This window comes from Cryptotermes secundus, unplaced genomic scaffold (genome assembly GCF_002891405.2).
Source record: "Cryptotermes secundus unplaced genomic scaffold, Csec_1.0 scaffold2326, whole genome shotgun sequence".
Lineage (NCBI taxonomy): Eukaryota > Metazoa > Arthropoda > Insecta > Blattodea > Kalotermitidae > Cryptotermes > Cryptotermes secundus.
Window position 1 is genome coordinate 208,175 of NW_019739016.1, and position 24,288 is coordinate 232,462.

General features: G+C 40.2%; 1 long non-coding RNA gene across 1 annotated transcript in view; it reads left to right on the forward strand.

Moving 5' to 3' along the window:
- Positions 1–7,538, forward strand: part of LOC111871629 — a 116,812-nt gene extending 109,274 nt beyond the window's left edge. Inside the window, exon 3 of the long non-coding RNA XR_002844073.2 lies at positions 6,721–7,538. This is a non-coding gene — a long non-coding RNA (uncharacterized LOC111871629). The remainder of the gene's footprint in view (positions 1–6,720) is intronic.
- The last annotated feature ends 16,750 nt before the right edge of the window (positions 7,539–24,288 follow it).

Genomic DNA, 24,288 nt, shown 5'->3' on the forward strand with positions numbered 1-24,288 from the left:
AGGCTGATGTCTTACCCCTAAGCCACCAGCACCACTGAAATTTATTTTCTTATATCTTCCTCTTAAGCTACATCTTCGACTATAATTCCAGAAAAATCAAGTAACTTACTTTCTAAATCACAAAACTATACTTGTTTTCGAACCTTCCAACTCTTGTTCACTACGCCGGTGTTTTACCAATAGGCCACCGATGCCACGAATATTTTTTAACTTTAATCTTCCTCTTATATTACATTTCGCTATATAATTCCATAAAAATCTCATTACAAAAATACTTCTGTATTCGAACCACCAACCTTATATTTACAACGCCGGTGTCTTACCACTAGACCACCAGACCATGTATGGTGTAGCTGTCTGCGATCGTCCTTATATTATACGATTTGGTTTATAGCTGCAGAAAAATCGTATTTATTTATTCACTTTTCAATTTCTATTGAAAAAGACACAGTGGTCTAGAACCCGGTACCTTCCCAAGTGGATTTTAATAAGACCCGCTTAGGTTGAGTGTCTTAATGAGCGACCGCAAAAAAAAAATCTTCCCTCCTCCTTTACCGTATCTCCTAACTTCTTTCCATTTCATTTAAAAAAAATCCTACTGGTTTTGAACCAGGGACCTTCTGAACACTAGGCTGATGTCTTACCCCTAAGCCATCAGCACCTCTGAAATTTATTATATTATATCTTCCTCTTAAGCTACATCTTCGACTATAATTCCAGAAAAATCAATTAACTTACTTTCTAAATCACAAAACTATACTTCGTCTCGAACCTTCGAACTCTTGTTCACTACGCCGGTATTTTACCAATAAGCCACCAATGCCACGGAAATCGTTGAGCTTTAATCTCCTCTTATGTTACGCTTCGCTATATAATTCCATAAATATCTCTTTACAAAAATACTTCTGTATTCGAACCACCAACCTTATATTTACAACGCCGGTGCCTTACCACTAGACCACCGGACCATGTATGGTGTAGCTGTCTGCGATCGTCCTTATGTTATATGACTTGGTTTATAGTTGCAAAAAAATCGTATTTATTTATTTATTCACTTTTCAATTCCTATTGACAAAAGACACAGTGGTCTATAACCCGGTACTTTCCCAATACTACGCCCATTTCTTACCCACGTACCACCAGATCTATACAAATTTGTTACCTTCACCTTCCTCATATAGTACCACTTGCTTCCTACATGCATAACTTTCTTACATTCTTTCTTTCACAAAAATAGTCATGTCTTCCAACCACGTAACTTCTGAACCATACACCAGTGCCTTACAGAAGGCCCACCATGATTATGGCAAATATTCGCCTTCGTGTTCCTCATATCCTACCGCTTCGTTTCTACAAAATTCCTCTTTACATCTTGCCTCGTTTCAAAATCATTTTACGACTGACGGTTTGCCAGTCACTTTCTCTTAATTTAGAGCCCATTCAGACGCTCATGACCAGATCTTAGTCTTGAAGTAAGCTTCACTGTTTGGCCTTTAATCTTTAACGTCCGAAGTGACCCGTTCGGGCCAGTGACGAGTAAGGGAATCGCGTGCACACGCCGCTAGTTGAAGCGCATGCACGGTTCTAAATATTTATTTGTAAATGTAGTAATTACCAAACCGTCTTGAGTGAAACCCTAATCGAGGAATTAAAATGATACCTAAGTGAACAACAACAAAAAGAGCATACGTATGAGTTATGCCCAAACTCATCCACGAGCCTATACTTTTATTGCAGATTCTGCAGATTAATGTGTTAAAAATATATAGTAAAATTCTATGTACATACCTTTTTTGTTATCTGCTTGATGTATATATAGGCTGAAATGAAACTACAGTAATCGATTTCACTACAACGCACAGAAGACAGATCGCTCTCTGTATCTCAGCCACGATGCAGCTCTGTTCACCCGATAGAAAGGGCAATAATCTCTTGCAGCTATAACGGAAGTTCTTAGCACTGAGGATGGGACCCCTCTAGCTAATATCTTGAATAGCCATGCTTTCATTCTTCGGTGATTTAGTCAAAAGATTCGAAAATCCGAAGAGTGTAACAAAGATGTAATGTTTTCGAGCAGAGAACCAAATGATTTTATTGCTTCCATATGTTTTATGGCATCAGGGACTGCTAAATTTGTCATGTGTTACAAACCGAAACGAATTTATAATGCAGAATAACTCTGTGAAGAACTGGGACACCAATTTTGCAGTACGCATCAAAATTAAAAGAAAAAATTAGAAAAATCGTGTATAACTTCTTGTATAAAAATTTTCAAATCTTACATTTTAATATGCGACACTGTGTTCTTTGCTGATACAAACAAAGTTAATTCCATCCATTTATCATAAAAATTATGTTAGACACAGTATTTTTAAACACAATGGTTAATATTGTTTAAGCGCCCTACCAGGAATGGACATTTAAAGCGCTGCGATAGCGGTCATTTAAATATGGTCCCGCCAACTCAGACTTACAACCATTTCAAAGGCCGGTCGTTCAGTAATCTTTTATGTTTGATGTTTGCAGAAATTTTTTTAACAATAGTGCACATATGAACAGAATACTTAATGGTAGTAATTCTACCACCAATGGACCCATAGTGCCAAGCGCAGCAAATCTTTCACATACTCAAAGTTGAGAGCGATATGCAAAGCAGAAAAAACTAAATCTCTTGCACATCACACAGTTAATTAAACACTTGAGGCCAAGCTATTTCAGCGCGCGTTAACAGGAAAATATGAAACTAAAAATGTGATAAAAACGAACATGAGTGGAACTAGGATAGAAAAGGAGGTAGAAACTTTTGTTACAAACCAAGCTAACAAAATCATCTACAACTTATTGGTCTGTGCAAACCGCCCCTCTGAAGAATTCATTTTATAGGATAGGGCCGGAGGTACTGGGCAGTCCCGTGAAACTCCCATGTTATTGGTGGGCAACATGTCCGCCATGACACCACCGTGCAGTGCTGCTGCCATCTCTACATATCCTACATTAACTTTAATATCTTATTACAGAATAATTGAGATATTTTTGCGAATTCTTAAGGTCTAAAACTATAGTGAATAGATTGATCTAGAAGCAACGATCTAGACATATATTCGGGAAGTACTTCGTTTAAATCCTTGCCGGAACTACGAGTATCCTGGAACAGGATTTCCTCAGTTCCTTCCGGCTAATAGTGGGAGTTACCTCAATGAGACAAGAGAACTTCAATCCAAATCCCATCAAATTCATGATAACCTATCAAGCAACGTCTAGAATTTCCAAATTGACAGCGTCGTTAAATAACCAATCAAAGAAAGATAATATAGCATGAAATATTTTGTCTTAAGTTATTGTCGAAAAACCTTATATCCTAGTTCTTTACAGCTTTAAATTAATATTAATTTATCCCATAACAAATTTGTTTCTTATTTTTTATTTAAAGCAAAGAACCATTGTCGAAAATTTTAAGCGCGTATTCAAAGATCCTTAAAAAATATTGTATTTAAGCATCCTGTTGCACTCTATACGATAAATGATATAATGATATAAACTCCGTCTCAAGTGCAAACAGTATATTATGTGTCTTTGATCTTGCTCCTCTACACTACATGTTTCGGCCTCAGACGGCCATCATCAGGTGTATAACACTCACGTTGCTGTCACACTGCACCCAGCCCAAGGAACAAGGAAAGTGTTTTAAATGTTAAATTTTGGGATGGGTGCAGTGTGACAGCAACGTGAGTGTTATACACTTGATGATGGCCGTCTGAGGCCGAAACATGTAGTGTAGAGGAGCAAGATCAAAGACACATAATATACTGTTTGCACTTGAGACGGAGTTTATATCATTATATCATTTATCCTTAAAAAATGATGGCTACTTTATTTTTCTTGTAGGATATATCCATCACATATGGCATGCTCACGCTTGGGAAATTATCTGAGCCTTAGAAGAACCAGTTATTTCTAAGAAGACTCGACGGTAGCACTTGACCAGTGTCTAGGGAAATCAACCTTCATTTTACTCCTTCAGTAGATTCGTGTAATTACATAACCAAGATGGAGTAATGCTGAATTGTAACAATTTAAGTAACCCGTAAAAATACAGAGCGAGAATTTAAACAGACAAGAAGCAGAAGATCTTGGAAGAATTAATAGTCTCTTTTCCTTCGATACTAAGTGGAATACATAGAAAACAAAAATAAGGGGCTACACAGGGAGCAATGTGATCTCATAAGCCTCATTTTATTCTTTCAAAATGAAGAAAATAGATTAAAAATAAATAAATAAAAATGTTATCTTTATAGAGTACATCCTGTTGTGAATTTGCAAATTATCCTATTTTAATTTAAAACTTAACGGAGCGTATTTTGGTGTATTTTGGGGCTGCAACTCAATAGAATGTTTGATGTTGTTAAATTTGCAAATGCTTTTCGCCTTACTGGCATGAACAATCCTTATAGAGTGCATCTATTGCGTATTTGCAATCTATTCTTCGAGTTTCGTTAGACGGAACAAGCCGAATAGAATAGTTCAATAAAAATAATAATGAACATCTGTTTCTGCAAAGGCTATGCTTTTATAATTCATAATAAATACATGTTTTTCTTAGAAAAATTGACAAATCAATTAACTCATTTAAATCCTAATTTCAGCCCACAAACCTAGTCTATACTGTCCTTACTTTGAGGCCTGGCTGCACGCCTAACCTCCAGTCTGCCCAGATGCCAGCCCATTAATTTGTCGACCTGAATATGCGACCGAGAATTTACCGGGTTGTCTAGTCTCTTGCTTTCGATGTAAAGTCAGGCTGGCGTCCAATGAGGCTGGCGTCGCTGGCGTCTAGGCCAGAGACTCAACACTTCGGCATCTAGTCTTACCGGAGATTACACAGGCCAGCGTCTATGCTAGCAAAAACGTAGATCAGCTGGAATCTCTTCAGGAGGGAAATAAGCAGACACGCGTGTTATCAGGCGCACGGCTGCTTAGCTTGGCGTCTAGTAAGTCTGGAGTGAAGGCAAGCCGGTGTCTAAACGTCTAAACGGACCAGAGCGTAGGCTCTTTGGTGTCTAGTTGTCCTGGAGAGTAAAGGGGTCAGAGGTCAAACAACACAACATCTATGATGGTCTGAGACTAGCTTAGAATGTCCGGCGCTTTTTGAAAGTACAAGATTATTCAGGAGGGCGTCTAGACAAGCTGAGTTCTAAGGAGGTCAGTCTCTGTAGACTTCGGCACCTAGTCTTGCCGGAGAATACATTGGCTATCTTCTAGGCAGTTCATTCTCTCTTCTAGTTGGAATCTAGTGAGAAAGGTATCTGATCAAACCCGATTGTAGTCAAGACAGTGTTTAAAGGGGTCAGAGGGTGGCAATTTCCCAAAGACTTATCACTCCAACTTCAGGTAAGCACGGCATTTAGTGACGCGTCTCGTCAAACTGGGCGTCTGGCAAGAAAGGGAGTAAACACATCGGGTTGGTGACTTAAGAAATGCTGACGTCTAGGCGAAAGGACATACGAAAGAGCGGCGTCTATGCTGCATGGAATTTAGTACAACCGCAACCTGATGAGGCTAGATGTTAACAACACTAATGTACTGACAAGGCAGAACATTAGTCGGGACGGCGTCTAGTGAAATCTGTTTATTAGGGTCACTGAACTAAAAGGGAAAATATTTGGAACTAGTCCAAGGCTAGTCAAGTTTGCATCTATTCAAGGTGACGTATACCAAGGCCGGTGAAAAATTGGGTCCATATATATTGGGTCCGGTGTCTGCTGAGGTCGTTGTTTCATAAGGACGATATCTACTGAAGGCGGTGTTTAATGGGGCTCTTACCTACTGAGGCCCGGTAGATAATCACTCCATCATGCGATAATATTAAAATCAGACATTAGGGGGTGCTTTTATTATTTCTTATATTATAATAAAAATTTATTTATATCACCTCCTAATTAATATGTATCGGGAGCTGTTCCCCCTAGAATGCGAAGCTGACCACTCATCTCAATCTAGTGTTGGGATCAAGAATGATGGAGCCATACCTTCACTCCCCCATACGTCTCTATGGCGTGTTTTTAGTTATTTAACCACAGGGACAAATTTACCGTAACTATTTGTATCTTAGGACACATACAGTGTTGGATATTATTTAATAGAGAGTTACAGAGGTACTGGCAGCTTCGATATATACTGCGCTGTCATGTTCAGGGTGATGTCTTCCAGAGGACGCATCTCCGAATTCTAACAGATGTCAGAGTTGGTTACGAAGAACAGGGATACTGTCATCTAAGACGTGATGCCCTGTACACCGGTAGAATTTCACTGATCTTTCGGAGGGACCTCCTGCCGTCGTCATTAGGGTATAATTGTAAGCTTTCTGTACCCCTCTTCATGGCTTACTTTTCATTGCAATATGTTCCTCCGAAAAGTCTGTAAATTTCCATCGGATTACATGTCGACATATATCAGAAAGTATCAGTCCTTAAGTGCGTCAGAAATTCATAATTTGAGGATTTCTTCTGAAGTCGCACAGGCCAGCAGGAATTTAAGAAAAGAAGATTAATTTGTAATGCGTTATTGCTTCATTTCCNACAGAGTGACAACTTGTTTCAGATGTTATTTTGGTATGCTGAAACAGCATAAATACTAATTATTATACAGTACATTCAAACGCATATATTTCATAGACATAAATACTATAATGTCTTTATATGAGGTGAATTTTCTCTGTTTCAGACATTCCTGCCCAGAAGCATGCGCAGTTGGCGAACTTTAATGATGGGAACTGTGAAAATATAAAGAGAATGAAGAGAAACGACATGAAATTTGGGGATTTTTCTTCAATCACCATGATGATTTTTGACGCTATATTATTTAGTAGATCTTCACCAAGCATTTGGAGGTACATGGCGACTCTTCTTCAGGGTATAAGTCGAGCGTAAGAAGAAGTAAGGATATTGGGAGTGCCAGAAACAGGATTAGATGCACGACTGAACCGACAGTGTAACAAGCAAAGTCTACAGAAAATATGGCATTTAAAGTATTTATTTCCGTGGGCAGGGAGACAGGACGAAGTAGCGGACGGGTGAAGTAATACGTGGCTTTGTCTTTGGAAATCACTGTACTAAGAAAGCACGGATCCGCTGAGGCCGTTGGCTGCAGTACATGGCCGAATCTAAGATCGAATTACATTTATACTCCGAAGATGGAGGCAACAGGTACATCTCAAACGTTGGTACCCTTTTACAGATTACACGACGTTACAACACGGAAGAGCATTTTATTAATATTTACCGCATTGAAAACCAAGATTTCATATTTTTGTGTCAAAGAACACTGAAATAATTTTTTCGTTGCTAGATGGAGCTCAAGTTTCTTGGGACAGAAAATAGGTTATAAATAACTGTGAGGTCTTCAGATGAAGTAACTCATGTTTGTAAAATATTATGTGAAAATAAAAGAATTTTTTTAATTAACAATTATTTCTCATCCTATGTGGTGTACGGAATTAGGAACTTTGCATCATTATGAAAATAAAAGATATAAAGGCCGTATCGCTGTTTTTATCTAGTACCTGCTAGTCCAAAATTTTCTTAAAACTGTTATGATAGGCTATTTCTTCAAGGATTCCTATCCTGCATCCTTAACGTTCAAACTGCATTTAAATGAATGCCAACAATTTAAAAATTTATATGTATTTACGTAATTATTTATACGCATATATTAAGTAGTGAAGCCGGGATAGCTCAGTCAGTATAGCGACAGTCTACGGGTTTGAAGGCCTGGGATTGATTCCCGGCAGGAGCAAGAGATTTTTGTCTACTCTGCAGCGTCCAGACTGGATCTGGAACCCACCTACACTACCCTACTTAGCAACAGATCTCCTACTGTTCCGTGAGTCTGCTTCTGCGGGAATGTGTTTAGCGACCCGTTACTTACCAATGGACATGGCGAGGACCACATAGAAAACAATTTTTGTAATACCTTTTCTATTCTTGAGTACTCGTATTTCGGGCGTTGCCTGGAAATGGGTCTACATGTCATAATATTTTACGCCTCGAGGGAAATAAAAATAAAAGCAGCATTCCAGAAAAACTCCGAAACCAAGAGACTGGAAATATTACACAAAATATGTCAGATTTAAGTAACCTTGAAAATCTCATTAATGTTTGTTGAGGACGTGCCTTAGCTCAGGCGGTTAGAAGTCTGCTTCCCACAGCGGAGGCCCCTGATTCGAGCTCAGGTCAGTTCATGTGGGATTATGGTGGGCACAGTGCCACTGAGGCAGGTTTTCTCCAAGTAATTCGGTTCCCCTGCCAATCTTCAGTCCACCGACTGCTCCACACTCATCATCTATCTTCCGGGGCTGGTACAATAGGCCAGTTAGTAACCGACGTACCAACTGGTTTCAGTCTCACCCCACCCCAAGAAACTAAAAAGAAAAAACTTTTCTATAATAATGAACTCGAGTATACGACAATTTTGCATGCTATGAATTCNCGTTAGTAACTGACGTACCAAGTGGTTTCAGTCTCACCCCACCCCAAGAAACTAAAAAGAAAAACTTTTCCATAATAATGAACTCGAGTATACGACAATTTTGCATGCTATGAATTCAGTGAATTTGGAAATAACAATTCTGTCGTATAGGCCTGATTGTCAGAAGTAAAATGAAACATCATGAAGCATTTATCTTGGGAACTCCATTCCTGACAAACAATATAGATAGTAGGAGACAAATGATGATGGCTTCTTGTTACATTTTTACGGAACAAGGCAACAGGGCCTCAGAAGAGTCAACCTTATTAAACGTTTGAAGAAGTATGTGAGAAGTCAGTTCCCACACCGGTGAAACCTGTGTGATGGGACGCCCTATAGTCTGCTAGGAGTTTAGGGACGCTTCTGAGAAAGGTCCTGCTTCCGTCTTTAGGGTCGAAAAGTAAGCCGTAGGAACGGCAAGCAGATTACTATCCTATCATATACTCCACACTTGAACAAATAAATTATGTGGAAATATGCCAAAAATATTATATCTAAATAAATTTAAGAAAGAACGGTCTGTTTCTCAGAACAGAATGGAGTCATCGACTTCGTTAAGAATCCATCTGTCTTCTGAAATCATGCTGAGAAAATATATGCCTATGTATGTGTTTAAAAAGAAAAAGCGACGGTAAATAAAAAGTTTCAAGTTGTTTAAATTTTACAATAAAAATTCTTCACTTTTATTACCAAGAAATTATAACGTATTCATGACTAGACACGGGGTTTGGCTTCCTAATTTAATTTGTTGGGCTCTTACAACTCGTAATTACGAAGAATTATAACACTGCTGCTAATTTACACACAGAAAAGTCCTATGACACTCTTTTAAGTCCCTCTCCGTTATGTCTTCAATGGTCTTTGTTTGGTAATATCTTCTGTTTGCGTAGTTGCTGGCTGTCTACCATATCACAACTGCTCCTCAACTATCGACTTTAAAAAGTCATTTATGACGACGGTCTGTCGGCCAGTCTGTCTTGGTGTCAAGCCCCATCTGCGGTCCAAGACCATATATCTCTTAATATCAGACCGTTGCGTTTTTGTCGATGTGGGACGTCTTCTCTGACGAGAAGACGGATCTATCATTCACTGCGGCAAAAATCAGTGGTACATTCCACGCACCGTATTTACGCATGTATAGGCCGCACATATTTTGCCAAAAATTCAAGAGGAAAACTGGGGTGCGGCTTATATTCGAAATATTCGAAATCACACTTCATTAAAAAAAAATATATTCGGAATATTTCGGAAAAATTTCTACTCCTGAAATAATATTCCAAGAAAATTATTTTTTCTATAATTTCTGTCTGAAAATTGTGCTGCGGCCTATACACGCACGCGGCCTATACATGCGTAAATACGGTATATTTACAATCTTACCTCTCTACATTCTATGCAGCAAGTCTGTTGTCAAGATACCGTCTGGTATTCTTGTTATAGAGCTTCGGCATGGACTACATAGAAAATACCGCTTCTAACATTTCTTCAATTTTTGCATGCGTATCCGTTGTTGCGGATAAGTGTTTATCGAGCCGTTACCAAGCAGTGGCTGTCATTTTGAGTCTTCATGTCACAAAATATCTAAAATATTTTATCTTAGGGAAACTTTGGTGTAATAGACCAGAAGTGGCCGCAGTACAAGAGACTTAGTCCCACCCCATTAACAATAATAAAATAAAATAGGGAAACTTACGGAAAAGACAACTACGTGTTCAGTGAGATGTCTTTCGTTCCTATCTTACATTGAAAGTGAAAGGTTACCTGGTGTGTAGTCTCGCAGAACTGTGTAAAATGCACTCAGCAAATAAATTCTAAATTCAGCTTGATGGGGTCTAAGATCCATTTCAGCGAATTGTGTCTCACAAGGTTCGGAGTAAAGAAACAGTCCCCCCATCGCTGGAAACTACGTGTGTTTTGACCCTTAAGTATCAGAGGGCTAATTTAATGGCGGTAAAAAGCACAGTAACGTGAGCAACGAGTTTCGCGTGGCTGTGGTTCTTGTCTACTAATCTACTCGTTATAAGCTCACAAAAACGGTCTCTACCTGAGAAGGTACTAATAGGTCTCATGATGAAAAGAGAAACACCATAATTTGCAATCACGTCCGCTGCTAAGTTTCCGTCCCATAATGCAAAGAGAATTCTCTGCACACGTTTAAAATTCTCAGCAATTAATTTGCAGGTTATTGACTGTGACCAATCAACTGAAACACTATAATAAAATTGCAGGGATGAGAAACGTAAGGACAGCCGGAACGGCTCAGTCAGTATAACGATTGAATACAGGCTGGATGTATTTGATTCGATTCCTTGCAGGGACAAGAGCCTTTTTCTGCTCCACAGTGTCCAGACTGGCTCTGCGGTTAGTCCAGGTGTCTATAAAGAAGGTAACGGGTATAAAGCGGCCGGAGCTTGAAGCTCGCTACTCTTCTCCATCTGTTGCCAAGGTCGAGAATGGTGGAGTTATACCTCCTCTTCCCCCTGCACGTTCATCATAAGTAAGTCAACGGACAACTTTGCCATTACTGTCTTTACCTGGGTCATTAAAGTGAATGGAAGTGATAATTTTTATGATTACAACTTCCTCTACATCAAGCATGGGGCTTCAAGGTCTGTTGCGGCTCCTTAAATTCGGTTTCGCAATATTTTTTTGAGAAGCCCAAGTTTTATTTCCCCTGAAGGCGGTGGCTCATAGTTTGACTGAGAATTTCATTTTAAATCAATCATCCTTCTTGTGGACTAATATGGTAAATAGGTTTCCGAACCCCGTAACCCTGAGAGTGATGCTGGCGGGAGTGTAAGCTGCCGGTAGGTCGACCGTGCTAGTAGTGTCTAAGGATAGAGGTCAGAAGAAAAGTAGTCCCTAGCCCTCCAGAGCGGGTGCTGTGTCTTACATTGTTAACCTCAGAATTACTGGGGTTTTGGACTTTTTAAATCGTCCGAAATTCTAGGTAATAGAGGACACCCTACGTCCTCTATTGCATAGAATTCCGGACTATGGAAAAAGTCCAAAATCCCAGTAATCCTGTGTGTCATCCACCTTCGTCAGAACCCTTCAGAATCTAATTGTTAACCTCCCAACATAAAAGTCTTCTTACTTATAAGATTATGTGGAACTCCCCCATACGCCTTCTTTTTTTTTTAAATCGCATAGTGGGGGGTGGAATCCAGTTGGGTCCACTGGGCACGGCGGCCACTGATTGGACTATTGTACCTGCCCCGGGTGATTATGATGATGGAGAATTTGGTGGAATGAAGATTGGCAGGGTAAACCGAAGTACTCGCAGAAGACGTACCCCAGTGCCACTTTGTCCACCACAAATCCCACTTGACCAGACCCGGGTTAGAATCCCGGCCGCCGCAGTGGGAAGCCAGTGACTAGCCTCTTGAGCTATGGCGCGGCCTTTCGATACGCCTTCTTGGCATTGTGCTTAATTAGTTAAGCACATGGATAATTTTACCTTACGTTTACTGATTTACTGATTTTGTACCAAGAAATATGTACGTCTCTTTACACGTTTACTGTGGCACTTTGTAGCGTAGTTGGTAGAGGCACTATGCTACAAAGCGGAAGGTCGTGGTTTCAATTACCCATGGGGGTCATTGGATTCTTTTATTAAACTAATCCTTCCAGCTGCACTATGATCCTGGGGTCGACTCAGTCTCCAACAGAAATGAATAACAGCAATCTTCCTGGGGTAGAGGACAGCCAGTGCGTAAGGCTGACAACCTCACCGCCATCTGTGAGCCAACTGTCTAAAAAATGTGGTGGCCTTGACACCTCACAACCCTAGTTTATTAATGAGTTTTACTCATGTTTACCTCCCCGAAGACTACCGTCCATATGATCCGGAGAGCTATGCTGGCGGGTGCGTAAGATTCTAGTAGCGCCATCCATGCCACAGAGTTCGAAGGTTAGGGTCAGGCCACATGTAGTCTCTGATAGACAAGTTTTGGGGTTGGGTGGAACGCTGACGACGCCACCCCTGAAAAATTTAGCGGTAAGAAACCACAGAGACGCGCCGTTGTAGTTCAAGTAAGGAAGAAAAGTTACAATTTACTGTGTAATATCTTCAAAATTATAAGTTTAGTAATTACTGGAACTTCAAGCCAATCAGTGTAAGAAATGAAATAGAATATATCAGATTATATTTATCGCCTTTGAATGTTTCGATAATTTGTGGCCATTCTCAGGGGAACAACGATAAAATAAAATTGGTTTTACATTAGTTGTACATCTTAAAATATGGTCCACAGTTTTAAATTTATGGTTATAAATTTTTATAAATAGATATTAATTTCTTTTATTGGTAGTGTGGTGGGAGAAAATCCCTTGTACTGCGGTCACTTCTGGCCTGTTGTACCAGCCCCAGATGATAGGTGAGGGTGATTGTGTAGCAACTGGTGGAATGAAGATTCGCAGGGGAAACCGAAGTACTCGGAGAAAATCTGCCCCAGTGCCACTTTGTCCACCACAAATCCCACTTGACCAGACCCGGGATCGAACCCGGTCCACCGCGGTGGGAAGCCAGCGACTAACCGCTCAAGCTATAGCGCGGCCATAACGAGGTATTTATTAAGTTTTTACAGTAAAATTATATGTCATTACATATTTCTTGTATTCAGAACACAAACACTATTACACATGATGTCATATTTTTATTATGCCCTTTATATAAGTAGATTTCAAAGGGTTTTGATAGTGGCATGTAATATTGGGGATTACTGGGTTTTTAACTTTGCAATCGGCCGGTATTTTGAAGAAAACTCCAGTGACTGAGATCAGCTGTTTCTAACGGAACCAAAACGGAAGGTGTCTCCAGCCCCTCACACGATGATGGAAAGAGATCCAGTTCCCGTAACGTTCTGTTCTTTAGAATATTTGAGGACAGACAAAGTACAAAATCCCATTAATCCTGAAATTTCATGTTACCGTATTTTAGAAACGTCTGCAAGAATAACCCGGTAAATTGTTTTTGTAATCATCATACAGTTTTGTCAAAACATTAATGCAAATGTGTAAAACACATTAATTATTATATAATATTATTAAGTTCATAACTGTGAACCATGTTTTAAAAGATTAACCCGTCTGAAACCAAATTCCTTTTATTGTTGTGCCTATTAAAACGGCCCCAACGGACTGAAACATGTAAGGATACATTCAATTTTATCAAATTATTAAATCTCTAATACTGGATGGGTTTTAGTAAACTTTGTCTAAACAACTTTTTAAGTTATTAAGTTATGTATTTCATAATCAGATAATAAAATGGATGGTTACATAATCATTAGAGACTTACTAGATTCTGTTTTCAGCGTATTGTGGTAGCTAAAAGACCGGAATAATCGAGCGGATGAGGACATCGTTGGGATCCGCTGCCAGGCAACCACTAGTGAAGACAGAGCAGTCTGAGAATATTTAGCGTATATTGGAGTGAATTGTAGAGTGTATTAATTAGGGACAGAACTATAATTCTTTCTATCAATAAATCCAATTATAAATTCAAACCCTGTGTCCAATCATTAAGCACAGTATGATAGAAACAAAATATCAACACTGGAGTATTCGTTGAAACCATAAAATCTTTATTCCGTAAGTTTTTCTTTTCAAGGTGCGATATATAGTAAAAAGCGTTTCGGGCCGACACTGGTTTAAATAAAATGGCTATAAGTTGACTATGAATTCAACAGTTATTGTAACCATCAGATAATGTTCTGTCCACAAGTCATTATGTTACGCAAACTTTCGAACAAGGGGGCTTACCGACAGAAAAAGTTGTGCTTGAAGACTGCATGGGGCAAAAAATTCCGTTTCAAGTGAATCAGGTACTTGCAGAACCCGTCCCATATAGGGATCATGTGACCAGACAGTGGGCACGTGTACCGGCCCGTGTACGGATACCCTCCCATCCTTACAAATTTACCTGACTGGAATCAAGTTCTGCTTCCACTTGTCTCGGATTATAACATTACTAAAGCCCATTCAACCTTAAGTGTCATATAAAAGTTATCGCACTTGTTAAGAGTTATATTCTTATGAACAACACACCTTCCACTTTTAAACATGAAAAGAACAGGTATAACATAAGCAGCTATAGGGTAAAGGTTCAATATTTCTAATACTTCAGGTAGGAGCCATGTTTTTTTATACAGGAGGATTCATATAGAACCGGCCCGACGAAATGAGCTGTAATATAAAATATACCATACAGATATCAATATAATTTAAACATATCTTATCTTGGATTGTGTGCCGTGATCAGAGCAGGTGTTGAAAGTGTCCGCCATTTTCAAGTAGGCACTAGAAACACTCGCTGTTCAACAGTGAACCCCATGACTGTCGCCTGCGCACTGCAGACACGTTTATTATCCTTGACCTTGCAGCATAAGGGCTGCCACTTGCCGGGTCATGAGCACACCATTCGACTCAGCACGGCCCACGGATTATTATGACGTAATTGTGAGCGGTTATATGCATCACCTGCGGAATTATTAGCAAATTCATCGGGCCGGTTCTATACGAATCACCCTGTAGAATGGAGAACTAAGATTACTTCGTAGAGACCAGGTAGCTTACTATGTCTATTATGAGAATTAGTACTTGTTGTGATCTCAGATTCAGGGTATCTTAAGAAACTAAATAAAAGTCAAAAAGTTGTAAAGGAAGGATCTGAGAAAATGGTAGTTCAATTTCGAGTAGGGATATTTCCTTATTTCGGAGAAGTAACGTAATATTTAAGAGACGGCAGTCATAAAAAGACCATAGTGTCATATGATAAAAGTAAAAACAAAAAAATAAAGCTATCCCTGCAACAGGCCATGAAGGCCCATAGGGTTGTGAGACGTTGAGGGTCCCACATTATCTAGACAATTGGCTCAAAGATGTCGGTAAGGTTGTCAGCCTTACGCGCCGGCCGCGCTTTACTCCTCAGGAAAATTATTTAATTAATTCCTGGTAGTCATTTCTGTTAGAGATTGAGTTAACCCCAGGGCCATAGTGCGGCCGGAAGGATTAGGTCAATTGAAAAAAATCCAGTGACCTCATCGGGATTTGAACCCGCAAATTTCCAACTTGTAGCATAGTGCCTTAACCACTACGCTACCGCGTGGATAGAACAATGGAAAATCAAAATAAATCCTGCAAAATCCTCCCAAATAACATTTACAACAAGACGAGCTCTCTACCCGCAAATTAATATCAAAAACACCCTCATACCCATCAAACAAGAAGTTAAGTATTTAGGACTCCACCTTGATGAGAAACTAACGTGGAGAACTCATATAAAAGCTAAGAGAAAGCAACTAGAGCTCAAAACCAGAAATATGAATTGGCTAATCAACAAAAAATCACAGCTATCTCTTGAAAACAAAATAATCCTGTACAAAACAATAATCAAACCCGTCTGGACCTACGGGATAGAGTTATGGGAATGCAGCAAACCTTCCAACACAAAAATTCTCCAAACGTTCCAATCCAAAACGCTAAGAAAACTAGTTAATGCTCCCTGGTACGTACCAAACGCTACCTTACACAGTGACCTAAGCATACCATACGTAACAGAAGTCATCAGAGCATACGCGGAGAAACACAAAAACCGCACCACTCAAAACAACAACCAATTAATAAGAAACCTCTTCAACCAACCAGCAATAGAAAGAAGACTAAATAGAATGTGGCCAGAGGATCTCATTAGATAAGCACCAGAGAATCATCGGAGAATGATACCTGCTTCAATATCACACACAGCCATCCATTTTACTAATTACTCTATTTAGGTATATTGAGTAGATTGTAAAATCATTTTAAACTAAAAAAACTTTCATCCGGACATCCTGTATTGTCCGAAAAAAACACTCGTGTCTGAGAGACTCAACTTTAAGTAACGGTTAATGTAAAAAATAGATAACTCTCCGAATAAGCCCGAAAGAAAGAATAACACGAATGGGTGAGCTGCTACGTTCATTTTCAGCTAACTTCGTGGAGCTGAGTCCTTCTTGACAAACCGCCAGTTGTGCAGCTACTCAAGAACTTCCCACCATTTTATGCAACCCGAAAGTTCATTTCCGTGTTCACAACACCTTTCCACTGGCCCCTATCCTGCACCACACCAATCCAGTCCATAGCATCCCATCTTATATCCCTAAGATCCAGTTTAATATTATCCACCCACCTACATCTTGGTCTTCCTGGTGGTATCATTTTTTCTGCCTTTCACAACAATATGCTCTACGCAATCAACTTATTCATATTCGTGCTAAATGATCTCCCCATTTCATCCTCTTTCCCTTGATCATTCTAATTATATTCGGCGAAGAGTACAAGTTATGAAGCTCCTCATTATGCAGTTTTCTCCAACTTCCCGTCACTTCATCATTCATCACGCTCTGAAATCGAAATTCGGCCAGGACGCCGCCATGATAGCTCGATCATCCAATGGGGTTCCTGCTAAAGTCAGAGAAGTGTGAGTTCTAGAGTTCCTCGAGATTATTCACTTTTAATATTATTAATATTGTGTTTGCTGTCCAAATGCTGAGGTTCAGATTACCGATACGCAATGAATTGGATGGAATAACAAAAATTGCCACCATAACCAGAATAGCTCTGGCAGCGTAGTAACCTATTCACAGGCTAGGCAACAGAGGGATTCAGATTCGATTCCAGGTGTGGGAAAGATATTTCATTTTTTCCATTCCATGACGTCGGTAACCACTTCGTGGCAAATTTAGCTTCTTAAAATTTGCTGTTTCATATGGAATAAAACCGCCGGAGTTAGGAGCTGATCTCTAGTGTCGAGATTAGTAATGGTAGAACTATACCTGAATTCACACATACACTTCTTCATGTCGTGGTGATCAGTTAAATCCAGGGACGATATCACCATTCAGGATATATTTTAGAGTCCTTACAATAAGTTGTACTTTTAAATATTTATTGCATTTTGAGTCTTTCAATAGACTTTATGAAGGTCTTCTTTGGTCCTACAGCTATGGGTCTGAAGCCGATATGTGCACATTAATGTCGTTATACATACTCGTAGCAGTAGTTAGGGAAGTTTTCATTTGCACTAAAATATATCTGACGAGGGATTAAAGTAGTAAAATTATTTATATACTCGTATATTTACAAAAAACATCTGGGCTGGAATGGCTCAATCGGTACAGCGATGGACTACGTGCTGGACGGCCGGGGTTCGGTTCCTGGCAATAGTAACATTTTTATTTTCTTCACAGCGTCCAGACCGGCTATGGGGCCCACCCAGCCTCCTAACCAGTGGGTATCGGGGATTCTGCCCCCGGAAATAAAGCGACTAGGAGGTGAGACTGAATACTCACTTTCATCTAGTTCCGGAGTCAAGAATTGTGGAGCTAAACCTCCACTCTCCCATAAGTTTTCATGGTGTGGTATTTAATAAATTAAGTACAGAAAAAAATACATTTGTTTTTTATACCGTCGTAATTGGGAGCCTGTGTAGCTCAGTCGGTATAGCAACTGGTTACGGTCCGGACGACCAACAGGTCAGAGTTCGAGTCAAGGTAGGCAATAAATTTTCCTTGGCAAGAACAATGCCTTGTTCGAAATTGGAGGTTAGGGCAACCGCGTCAACTCTTAATATTGAGATAAATTTCTCTTCAATAAACAGAAATACAATGGAACCTCGCTTAACGAGCACCTCTCATAACGAGCAAAACAAATTGTAGCCGGGTGACTCGCTTAACGAGCGACGTTTCGCATAACGAGTGACGAGAGGGGAAGTCCCGGATTGTGCGCTTGCTACATCAGTCTGTGTTTAGCACTCGTTCCGCTAGCATCTTAGTGTCGCTTGTGATCACACATTTTTCCAAACTTATGTTCAGACATATTATTTGTGACTTTTTTTGTGCAAAGTTTAATAACCCTTGCAAAAATGTCCCCGAAGAAAAAGCCGCAAAAGACAGCCATAAGAGAATAAAAATAACCATAGAAATGAAACGTAAAATCATTGAAAAGCTAGAACGAGGTGTGAGCGTGGCTGATCTAGCACGCACACACAATCTGTCTACATCAACGGTTTGCACTACCCTCAAGAACAAGGACAAGATTAAGGAGACAGATGCTTCAAAGGGAGTGACAAGAATATCTACGCAATGGTTACGTATTCTCGACGATGCTGAAAGGTTGCTCCTCATATGCATAAACGGAAAGCAATTGCATTTGTGAGAAGGCGAAAGTTATTTTAGCCGACCTCGTTAAGAAGGCACCAGGATCATCAACGGCCGAAGAAGAAGCATTTAAGGGAAGCCGTGGGTGGTTCGAAAAGTTTAAGAGAAAAACCGGCATCCACCGCGTTGTAAGGCACGGTGAAGCAGCAAGCTCCGACACAAAGGCAGCAGAGAACTTCATCGGCGACTTCAAGAAGCTAGTAGATTCTGAGGGTTACCTGCCGCAACAGGTTTTTAATTGTGACGAGACGGGTCTCTTCTGGAAATAGATGCCGAAGCGAACCTATATAACAGCAGAGGATAACGCATTGCCCGGCCATAAGCCAATGAAAGACCGTCTCACGCTGCTATTTTGTGCCAATGTAAGCGGCGATTTGAGAATTAAACCGCTGCTTGTTTGCCATTCAGAAACTCCACGAGCCTTCAAGAAGTGTAAAGTCCAGAAGAGCAGGCTAAATGTGATGTGTGATGTGGAGGTCTAACAACAAGGCTTGCGTGACACGTTACCTTTTTACTGATTGGATCAATGAAGTGTTTGGTCCTTCTGTGAAAAAAATATTTACTTGAGATGAATCTGCCACTACATGTTTTGCTTGGTATGTACAATGCACCTGCCCATCCTCCAGACCTACAAGATGACCTCCTTGAGAATTTAAATTCATCAAGATCTAGTTTCTGCCTCCCAACAGCACTCCGTTACTCCAGCCTATGGACCAGCAGGTTATTTCTAACTTTAAGAAGCTCTACACTAAAGCACTCTCCGAGCCTTGTCTTGAGGTGGCTGAAGGGACCAATCTCACTCTCACAGAGTTTTGGAAATATCACTTCCACATCGTTGCCTGCCTCAAGATGATCGAAAAGGCGTGGAAAAGGGTTACCAAGAGAACCCTCACTTCTGCTTGGAAGAAACTTTGGCCGGAGAGCGTTGTCAAATGTGACTTTGAGGGGTTTGAGATAGTACCTGTGGAGCTTGTAGTCAACGAGATTATCTTTGGCCGAGATCATGGGGCTGGAGGTGGATAACAATGATATCGATGAGCTTGTGGAAGAGCACAGCCAAGAGCTAACTACCGAAGAGCTTATGGAGTTGCATTGTGTTTCACAGCAAGAAGTTGTGGAGGAGAGTTTGTCAGAGGAGGAATAGGAGGAGGAGGAGAAGGAGGAGGAGAAGGAGGAGGTAACAGCAAAGCAACAATCTTCTGGCGCAATATGAAAATGCTGAAAGCATGGGAAACTGTTGCATTGAACATTGAGAAGCATCACGCTAATAAGGCAGTGGCTATGCGCGCTACAAATTTATTTAATGATAATGCTGTGTCGTATTTTCACCAAATTTTGAAGCGTCGGCAAAAACAAATGTCTCTAGACAGCTCACTAGTAAAAAAGAATTATATATGTATCATAAATAATAAACTAATTATTTCGATTTTTTTTGTTGTTTTTTGTTTTCTGCAAATCGAATTCGCATTCCAGATTGGTTCATTTCGCATAGAAGAAAAGATGAAGATGATTCACGCTCCTTAACAATGTATATATAATTTTCTTTGAATAAACGTTATACATAAAATTTTTTAGTACTTTTTTTTCAGCATGGAACGCATTATCGTATTTTACATTAATTTATATGGGAAAAATTGTTTCGCTTAACGAGTGTTTCGCATTACGAGTAAGATTCTGGAACGAATTATGCTCGTTAAGCGAGGTTCTACCGAAGTGTTTTATTATCTGGGATGCTGTTTGTTGCGCGCTTCTTTCTTTGCCTATTCTTTGGCCCTGAAGGTGGAGAGAGTAAGTTCTTCCGTAACATTTATGAAAATCTCAAAATTTACAATAAACTATTTCAGAATAATATATATTCACGTAATACACAAATTAAAATAAATTTACCAGGTTTATTACTTAGCTTTAATCATTTGAAAAAAATTGTGCTTGAATAATAATATTTGGAAATTTAGTTTCTACCTCACAGTAGCGTAATAATGGCATGTCTTTAGTGCGGATACCAACCGGGTAAAGCTATTGAGAAAATAATCTCTGTTTATTGTTAGAATCACATGAAACGCAAAGAGATGCTGTGACCAAAATGAAGATATTTGAAAACAAATTTAGCCGGTGCATATAGTAACAACCATCCCTTAAAGAATTAAGGTAATAGATTACTGAAATTTGCAGCTCAAGACGATAATCGCAACACTGACAACTGTGAATATGTTAAACCTCTTCTCGTAAGAGTTATTTTGGTTTCTGTGTATAGCGGGCGAATTTATCCTGTAACAGCCCGTGGAGGCCCATTGGGTTGTGAGACGTCGAGGCTCCCACATTTTCTAGACAATCGGCTCACAGATGGGACTGAGGTTGCCAGCCTTACGCTTCAGTCTCCCTTTAACCTTAGGAAGATTTCCTGGTACTCATTTCTATTAGAGACCGAGTCGAACCCAGTGCCATATTGCAGCTGGAAGGATTAGGTCAATTAAAAAATTCAATGACATCATTGGGAATCGAACCCGCAACCTTCTGGATTGTAGCATAGTGCCTCAACCACCTATGGAAAATAAAAACCATATGTGACGGTTGGTGCACCTGGATATAAATGTAAATCTTGGGATATTAAAATGAGAGAATTTATATCTCTGTAGCTTTTTTGTAAATTCTAACCTTCTCATCATATATCGACATTTCATTAGCCCAAAACTTTCTTGGTTGCAGTTCACGCTTCGTATCAACGTTTCAACCGCTCTAAGCATCATTGGCCTTGCAGCAAAACAATATGTCGATAAATAAAATAAACCTAAGAGGATTTAATCATGTATAGTGAACACTCTTGTGCGACTGTTTGCTGTAGAAACTCCGCCCTATTTAGCTGAGTGACCAACCTTATCTCATACCGCGCTTCTTCCATCATTGGACCACCTTTCCACGCTTTGCTTCTCTGCGCAGAGCATTGAAACTTCTGAACACAGACCGAATTCCATTAAAAAAAAAAAAAAGAGGAATAAAGTTTTAGTTCATATGCTCTCGTACTGGAGCTTAACTTCGGTGCATTATCTTGTAGGAACAATGTACAACGTTCACAGAATTCGATACTCCACAGAACCGTCAGTTTCATGTAAATCAGCAATGGCCAATTTTAGAGAATACAAATTTCAATTCGTTTCGTGCATCATGAAGGTGCTTGAAAAAAAATATATATTCTTACCGAACCGTCTGGCCTAGAGGTAATATTCAGGACTTATACTCGGTGAAGTTCCGGTTCGAATCTCGGCCAAGGCACTTGCTATCTTATCTGAATGTCTTTATGGTTTTCCTCACTCCCTCCAGGCAAACACCTTTACGTTGATCAGGCTACGATCATCTCCTTCAGATCTTTTCTAATTCCCAAGTTATGCCATCATTCTAAGCTATTTATCTTCCATACTGAAAGCATTGTTACATGACCTGAAACAAAAAGATTCAAACCGTAGAAATAATTTGGTTCATTACTTGGTAAAGAGGTAAAGTCATCCCTGTAACAGGCCGTGGAGGCCCATAAGGTTATAAGACGTCGATGCTCCCACATTCTTCTAGAAAACGTCTTACAGATGGTGGTGAAGTTGTCAGCCTTACGCGACAGCCGCCCTTTATCTTCAGAAAGATTCCTGGTACTCATTTCGGTTAGAGGCTGTCTTATTCCAAGATCATAGTGCGAGTGGAAGAATTAGGTCAATTGGACACTCAATTACCTCATCGGGAAAAGATCCCGCGACATTCCGGCTTGTAGATAGTGCCTCAACCAACTACGCTACCCTGTTATCCTCAGCCCACTACTTTCCTTGTAGGAAATCCATACAAAACCATCTTCTGGCAATGGCTGTCAGAACGAACCCTTGCGTGTCTGGAACTGACAAGCGAAATTCCCGGTCACTCTCAAGACATGAAACTGCTGCCGGCTGTAAAGGTCCACCCAGTTGGTCGCTGTACATTTCAATCCACATTTCAGTCAACTCCATCTGACAGAAGTCAAATGCGTTCCATCGGCTTTATCATACGGGTTAGGGGCTAGCTGTAGCTCCAGAAACAGGAATTGAGTCTTCTGAAATCTTGTATCTTCTACCTCTAGCAATAGAAATATAACTGGTTGATCAATGAGACAAGAGATGAGTATAACTAGAACACTAGATGACCAAGTTTGATATAAGAATTACAGATGGGACTAAGACACACGAAGCAAAGGTAGGCATAAAAAGTTATTGTGACATATAGACCCATTTCTAGGCAAAATAAACGCACGCAACAACAGAAAAATTATTGCAAGAAGTGTTTTCTCTATGGTCCGCGCCATGGCCATTGCTAGGCAACTTGTCGCTTAACACATTCCCGTGCTGGCTAAAGTCAGTGCGTGTCCGGAAGGTCCTGCGACCGGCCATCTCGACACAGGTTTTCTTGGTTTTTCTCTGTCTTATAAGCAAATGCTGAGATGGTTCCCAAATTCCAAGTTGCTACTGCATGCTTCTCATGCAGCCCTCCCGATTTAAATTCATCAAAATTACGATCCCTTGCTGTCAAAATTACCAAATTATACACGTAAACTCTAATTTTTGAAATTTAAAGCTCCGCTCCCCCTCTCTCTCAACTCTCTAAAGTCGTTGCTTCTAATCATCTTAACGCCTACACTTTCACTTTACTCTTACCAGAAGGACGAGCGGGCAAAGCCTGGGAACCTCCTTAAATCGATGCTCTTTCCTTCTTTCTTTCTTCTCTCTCTTTCTCTTTCTCTCTCTGTCCAACACATTACAACAGATTCAAACGCGTGGAACAATAAGACGTCCATATCTAGACCACAGAGCAGCAAACACACTTATGAATTGTTAAGAGACGATGTTTTCCGCGGAGTCCGCCTGGAGATTATATAAGGGTTACAGAACAGAATCAAGTCAATCGTAGGAAAGAATGAGAGTGGAGCGAGCCATACGGGGTCAAGGAAGAAGGGTTCGGCTGAAGATTGATTGTGAGTTATTGTAATTCATTGTGATTATGAGAGATTGTATCGTCCAATCGTCCAATCCAGAACCCGTTATTATTAGTCACGGAGCCATAAACACGTGACATTATAGGTAGCATGAAAGGGTATTTGTATTTGGAGTCGTACCACAGCTCAAACTATTAGTCGTCGGCTACCTACTTTGACGACCCGAGTTTGATCACAGTACATATGGGATTTGTGATGGACAATATTGCACCAGGGCGGATTATCTCAGATTTCTACGGTTTCCCCTACCAATTCTCATTCACTGGAAACACGAATTTCTCACTCGGTGTACTGACTAGGTTGGAAAATCTAGGAACTGGAGTGTGGCTCCCGACACGGCCAATAGATTTTCACTCTTCTCCGCAAAGTAGAAACTGATACGAAGGCCCACACATCCCATCCAGTGGGTCCAGGAGGGATGCTCTCATGGGAGTCAGGTAGCCTGACTTTCAGAAGGCAGGGTGGGTCCGAGAGTCGTTCTGGAAACTGGGGAGAATAGAAAAATCTCACGCCCTAGCCAGTAGCTGTACCGACTGAGCTATCCCCTTGTACTAAATC